This window comes from Talpa occidentalis, unplaced genomic scaffold (genome assembly GCF_014898055.3).
Source record: "Talpa occidentalis isolate TD23 unplaced genomic scaffold, MPIMG_talOcc4v2.1 talOcc4.7, whole genome shotgun sequence".
NCBI classification, from domain to species: Eukaryota; Metazoa; Chordata; class Mammalia; order Eulipotyphla; family Talpidae; genus Talpa; species Talpa occidentalis.
In genome coordinates, this window is record NW_023605083.1 from 71,240,678 (window position 1) to 71,247,432 (window position 6,755).

Below are 6,755 nucleotides of genomic sequence, written 5' to 3' on the forward strand. Positions count from 1 at the left end.
ATTCACCAGAGACGGAGTGGGGAGCAGAAGAGGTGGATTGACTGAAGTACACTGCTGAGAGGAGCAGCAGGCAAGGCAGGAGAGGTCTGCTGTGCCATGTGGGCTAGACCTCTGGCCGGGGATCAAACTTGTGCTGCAGTGGCTGTGGATAGCTTCATAGTGCTGAGACTTAACCTCTTGAGCCACCAGGGAGGTCTTTAACCCCTGTCTTTAACATATTTAACACCCTCTGTTCTTCCCTTCCTTACTTCCATATATCTTCTATCCAATCAGTCAATCATCAATCGTTTTTCTTTTTGAATGTCAGTTATTGTCTAACACAACACTGCTTTTTCTGTGGAGCATTGCTATAAGTGATGAATATCATATTCAAACTGTGTACTCCTTTTAGAATTTAATTTGCTAACTTGTTACAGTGTATAGCATATTAATGACAAATAGCCTTAATTTTCTCACAGTAAAAAGAAATTCAGCTTATCAAAACATTTTTTTCCCACCTGAAAGCTCTCTATGTGGAGAATTTGTCTTTGTCTCTTCTTAGCATTTCAGGCAAAATGAAGCTAATAAACAACAGCCTATAATGAAAATTTCCACTTGCTCCTGGTTCCCTGCCTCATGTCGCAACTGCTGTGGGGCCACCTCACGCCGCAGCTTGGGCACACGAGGGCCACTCACCCACTCTAATGGCTGCTGTCTCCTGTGGTAGGTGAAAACGACAGGGACCTCACCTATATCACTGGCTGAAGTGCTTCTGACTCACCAGGCTCCTGACAGCAGCCTTCACATCTTTGTTCCTCAGGCTGTAGATGTTGGGGTTGAGCATGGGGGTTACCACCCCATAGAACAATGGAATGAGCTTATCTGAAATTTCCTCTTTTTCTTCTTAGACTTTTTCTGTCTTAGTCTTGGGCTTGGCATACATGAAAAATAGGTCCCATAAAATATCATCACCATGGTGAGGTGGGAAGAGCAGGCAAAAAAAGGCCTTTTTTCTTCTTTCAGCTGAGGGGATCCTCAGGATGGTAGCAATGATGAAGACATAAGAGACAGAGATGAATAGCACTGGGACACCGAGGAAGATCACATTGGTCACCCCTATGCTCACAGCACAGGCCAACCTCAGGACAGCCAGGATCTCACAGGCAAAGTGGTTGATGACGTTGTCACCACAGAAGGGCAGCTGAATGGTCAAGGACGTAAGTACCACAGAAGCAGCATTACAATAGGCCAGGAGCTGGCAGCCATGGACACATAGGCGACCTTGCTCATGACTATGGGGTGCCTGAGGGGGTTACAGAAGGCCACATAGTGATTAAACACCATCATGCCCAGGAGCACACACTCTGTGGCTCCTATGGCAAAGGAGAGGAACATCTGTATAGCACAAGCTGAGAAGGAGATGGTTTACTGGTGGTTCATGAAGCCATCCAGGATCAGAGGGACTGAGGAGGTTGTGTAGCAGATGTCCAGGTAGGAGAGGTTGCCCAGGAAGAAGTACATGGGTGTGTGCACAGGCGGAGGTCAAGGATGGTCACCAGGATGAGGACTTCATTGCCCAGCAGGATCACCAGGTACATCAGCAGTATGAGCACAAAAAGGTTTCTCCAGGCTTGTGTTTGTTGAGAGGCCCAGGAGAATGAACCCCAGCACAGGAGAGTTCTGATTGTCTTTTTCCATGTGATAGTCCCTCTGTCCTCAACAAAGAATTAAGCAGAACATCAATCTTTTTTGAGAAGAGTGCCAGGCAGTGGGTATGGTGGCCAGTCCCTGCAGCAAAGTAGGAGAGTGTACGTGTAAAAGAAAAAAGTGACTGAAAGACCACTAAGATGAGCTTTAGATGAGAAAAGATTGGAGTTGTAACAGAGCTTACTATGAACTAGCACTGGGTGAAAGCCTCAGTGTTCCTCAAATATTCCTCTTTCCAATGTTGCTCATCCTCTCATTGCCCATAAAAGCAATTGAGGTCTGTAGAAGGAAAATGACCTGCCTTCTTGGCAAATTGGTGACAGATCCAGCAAATGTAACCCCTGGTAATTAGGTCTTTTTCTCTGTGTTCTGATCAATGACTAGAAGATGCTATGAATTATTACTCTTTAATGTAAATGTAAAGAAATTTCATTCAATCTTCCTTAGATTCTCAGAGAGAAGCAATGCCCAGATAATTCAATTCTTTCTAACTAGCAAATCTTCAAATTTCTTTAAATTTTGGATTATATTTGGAAAGGATGTGTATAAAAGTGTTAATCCATGTATAGACAGGAATTGCCCTGGCTCAGCGTTAACAGATTACTCTTCAGTCAATTTGTGGCCACGACACAGACTGGAATGTCTTAGCATTGGGATCTGCCTCTTTTAGAGACAGGTTGATAGTGATGTATCTGGAGCTTTCTGCATGAGAAGGATCTTAATGAAGTCAACATAAGGGTCAGTTGGAATGTGAGTCTTACTGTGGGGTCAAACAGTGCAGCTCACAGAGCATTTAACTATTGATAACCATGATAACAACAGTTATTGGATAGTAGAGCAGAGCACTGATTCAAATTCCATTTTATTATAATATTTGTGTGATTCTTAGCAAGAATAGACCAAGGGATGCTTGTCTGTGTACATGTGTGTTTGTATTTATTCTTGTGCACATTTTGGCTCTCTGGTCCCATTCTTGTGTTCTGTACAAGCAACTAATTTCTAGGCACTTGTGTGTGCCTTTGTGAGGAGGTGCTGTCTCTGGTCCCCCTGCCCATACTCTACTCTCTGAGTCCTCATTAATAATGTTTACAGAGCTCTTTCTTACTTGCAGAGGATATATGTGTGTGTGGGGGGGTAGATGGTAGAAGATGAGTGGTTAATATTAACAAGCAATTATCATGTACCAAATTTTGGGAAACCTCCCACAAATTTATAGATTAAGTAATCAAACTCTGAGAAGCTAAGGATTTTGCTACATGGGTTCGGTGACAGAGCTTGGGTTGGCTCTCAGCCCTAATAAGGAGCTGCCTTCCTCTCTCAGTGCCCAAAGTCTTGAAAGGTTGTGACTGGCCAACCCCGCTCTGTGTACTCTCTGCTCTGCCTCGCTGTCTGTCTGGCACCTCTTGCTTCAGCCACAGTGGACAGTGTATGTCAGATGCGCTGTCAGGCAGGGCAGTTCCCACCATTAATTAAACCCAGTTTCTCAATCTCGGCATCACTGGCATATGGGGTTGGAGATTTCTTTGTTGTGTATTTGTTGAGGGGGTGCTTTTGTCTTCTAATGTGGGGTGTTCAGCAGCATTGCTGGCCCCTGGCACTAGTTGCCATTAGCACCTGTTCTTCTGTTGTAATAATAATATTTCCAAATTGCCAAATGTTTCTGGGGAATAGAGGGATGCAGAATTGCACCCAGCAGCAAATCATTGATGTGACCATGGAGAGGTCTCCCCAGCAAATCATTGATGTGACCATGGAGAGGTCTCCCCTACATGCAATTATGAGTTTCATTGTAATTCTGAAGGGGCCTGTTAACCCTCCCCACCCCTCAGCAATGAGGGTGTTCCAGTTTGCTCAGCGGAGGCCCACAGGCCATGAACCCGTACCCCAACTTATCCCATAGTCTTCCCAAGGGCTCTGACAGCCTCTCCAGAAACGTAAACATTAAAGTTCTGTCACAGTTAAGACTCAATTGTGACATGGACATGCTGTGTGCAGAGGCCAAGGACAGTGGCTTCTTTAGAGAAGTCATCCTGTCCATTCTCATCAGACAAATCTATGCCCGCAGCGGCTGTCCAAGAATCACGTGGTGTGGGCATCAGTGACGCGTAGGATTTGACCTGCATGAGAGCGACACTGGAGAAGACTTAGTGCCTGCCATGCAGAAGTTGCTGAATAAGGGCCCTGGTGGTGCAAGGGGTTAAGACACAACCTATGAAGCTATCCGCATCCACTGAAGCACGAGTTTGCTTTCCAGTAGGGAGCTACCCACATGGCGCAGACCTCTTCTGACTCACTTGCTGCTCCCCTCAGCAGTGGATTTCAGTCTATCTGCCTGTTCTGTTCCCCACTCTGTCTCTGGTGAATCCTCTCACCCCCCCACCTCTGACCTGTACCCCAGTTCTTGTATGCATAAATAAATAAATCTTAAAAAAAAGAAGTTGCTGAATAAAAGTTGGTTCATTGGAGTGAGCTGAACAGTGGGAAGACCTTATAATGAAGCCCAATTTGTGGGACCTGCCTCTGCCTGTGTGTCGCTTTTCTGTGTGCTTGGGCAAGTCCCTTCTCCCCAAGCATCGGTCTCCTCACACATCTCAGGAAGTCCCAATCAGCTGCACCCTTGGTACCCAATTCTGTCTCGGGCTGCCTGTGGTGACCAGAACAGGTAGCTAGCAGGCCTTGGGGAAGGCAGTTGTCCATGCTCGTGTGTGTGTGTGTGTGTGTGTGTGTGTGTGTGTGTGTAAGGGAGCTCTGAATTCTTGGTGCTCATCAAGGAAGGGCAATAGGAAATAGGCTTTGCAGGGACTAAAGGTAGAAGAAACAAGAAGCTCTAACACCTACATCAGCCAGAGAGGCAGAGGAGGCAGAGAGGCAGCTAGGAGGAAGGGGAGGAAGGAAGCCTTACCTTTGGGGCTTCATCTTCCGGGTATGGTGCTCGGCTTGTCCCAGGGACCTGGCTTGTTTGGGTTTCATCCTACCTGTCTCTGGAGCCAGTATCATCAACAAAGCCCAAATCACACAGAGACAGCCTTTCTGGAGACCAGTGTCCAGGAAAAAGATAAGACATGAAAACCTTCCTACCCAGCCCTGCAGAGCCCATCTCTGGGAAAAATTCTAAAGAATTAATGGCAGTGGAGGGCAATATCTCTCTATGACGGCATCACAGCAAGTTTATAAGTATCAGTTGGAAACAACTCATCAAAAAATGTCTAAGAAGATTTTGATATATTAAATATTAGGCAGATATTACAAGTATGTTTATAATAGTTCACACTATACTTTATGCTATGAGGGTATTAAAAGGGAGATTGTAAAATTACACTCTGTAATGACCTCAATTAGGTAAACGGCATGTGTGCATAAGTGAATGGAAAGAAATTATAGCAAATCAGTAGGGAAGGGATTCCTTTCTGTATCCTTCAGTTTTACTAAATTACCTATTAATGCAATGGGTACCAATTATTTTTCTTTGGGGTAAATTCCTAGTATTTATAAAAGGAAAGCAAGAAAACTGGAAACAACTAGCCACACTGGGAATCAGAGAGCCAACATTAATATCTTGGCTCCCATCTGTTCACACTCTGACCCTATCGGATGCCAGTCTCCTAGAAATGCTGCAGTGGAGTGGGGGCATGTGTGTGTATATGTGAGGGGGTGGTGGTGGTGGTGATGGATCGAGGCTGGGCTCCACGCTCCAGGGCAGGACAGAGCATCAAGGTCAGTGTGCTCAGTGAGCTCTGCAGAGCATGAAGGACTGCTCTGACTTGCTCTCAGCTGCTTTACCTGCTCCAATTCAGCTGCGAGAAGTCTTCTTGGAACAGAAGCAAGGTTAGGAGCGAAGTCAGAAATGCTCTGCCGAAGGTGTGGCCACCGCCTCTGCTCCACAAAGCCCAGCACTCCCACCTGCATCCTGCTTGTGGGCCTGTCTCCAATCTTCTGATCCCAGATATGTTCTCAACTCCTCGCTTTCCTCCAGATCTGGCCTGGATGCCAGACAAAGACCCCTATGCTCCCTGGCCTGGCTTCCTTTACCGCCAATACTTTATTTCCTAACTCTTGTGGGAACTTCAGTCTCTGGTGGATGTTTTCTCTTCCTTCCTCCCAGATGTGCCTGCTGACTGCACTCAGACTCTTCATGCAGAAAACCTGTCATCCTGGTTTGAATCCAGAAACCCCTAGGGCACATTTTCCCCAGCAGTGGAGAGAGATCTGAAGAGGCAGCCTTGGACCCCAACAAGGACCTTGCTAGTCCCAGAAACAATTTAAAGTTTGGAATGTAAGGTGTATACAGGGTGCAGGTCTTTGGCAGAGCTGGGGGCTCCAAGGACCACATCATCCCCATCCCAATTAGAGTCAGTGGCTGAGACACGGCTGACTGGAGGTGGAGAGTGCACAGCAGAGGCTGGCTCCCTTGGGAGCTCTCCCAGGTCTGGAGAAACCAGTGCTCACTGTAGGGACAGACCAGCTGGCCCAAGTGAAGGGTTAGACAACCAGATGGGCAGGAAGACCAATAGGTAACACTTACAGCAGCAGCAGAATTAACTGCATTCTTTGAGCTGTCCCACCTTCCAAGGGCCAGAAAGTGGCAAGCACTTTAGACAATAGTTAAACTAAATCCACAGTCTAAGTGAATTGACTATCCTCTTTCAGTTTGCCCTGGGACATTTGTATTATCTACCTTTGTACATTTGAGAACAGACTTTACAATACTAAGCAGTTTACTAAAGTACAAGTCTTGTGAATGGCAGGGCTGGCATTTCAGTTTCAACACATCTGAATTCTCTTATCCTCATGACAAGCATCAGCATTTTCCTTAGATATAGAAGAATCGTTGCTAAAATTAAGCCAAGTTATTTTCCCCTGAGGCAGCTAATGTAGTGATCCTGGATGCTTTCCTTTGGAAATATCTTGTACATATAGTAATTAATATTTTAGAAGTAAACTTAGCACAATTACACATTGTCTTAATATCTTGCTCTTCTCACTTAACAATATACTTTGGAGAGTTTTCCTGGGGGGAGAGGAAAGCTAAAAAGTGCTACTTCATTCTTTTATTTTTTAAAAAACACTTT

At 45.6% G+C, this 6,755-nt stretch overlaps 1 pseudogene; it reads right to left on the reverse strand.

The window, feature by feature from the left end:
• Positions 1 to 729: 729 nt before the first annotated feature.
• LOC119231030 (olfactory receptor 2S2-like) lies at positions 730 to 1,743 on the reverse strand (annotated as a pseudogene).
• Positions 1,744 to 6,755: the final 5,012 nt, after the last annotated feature.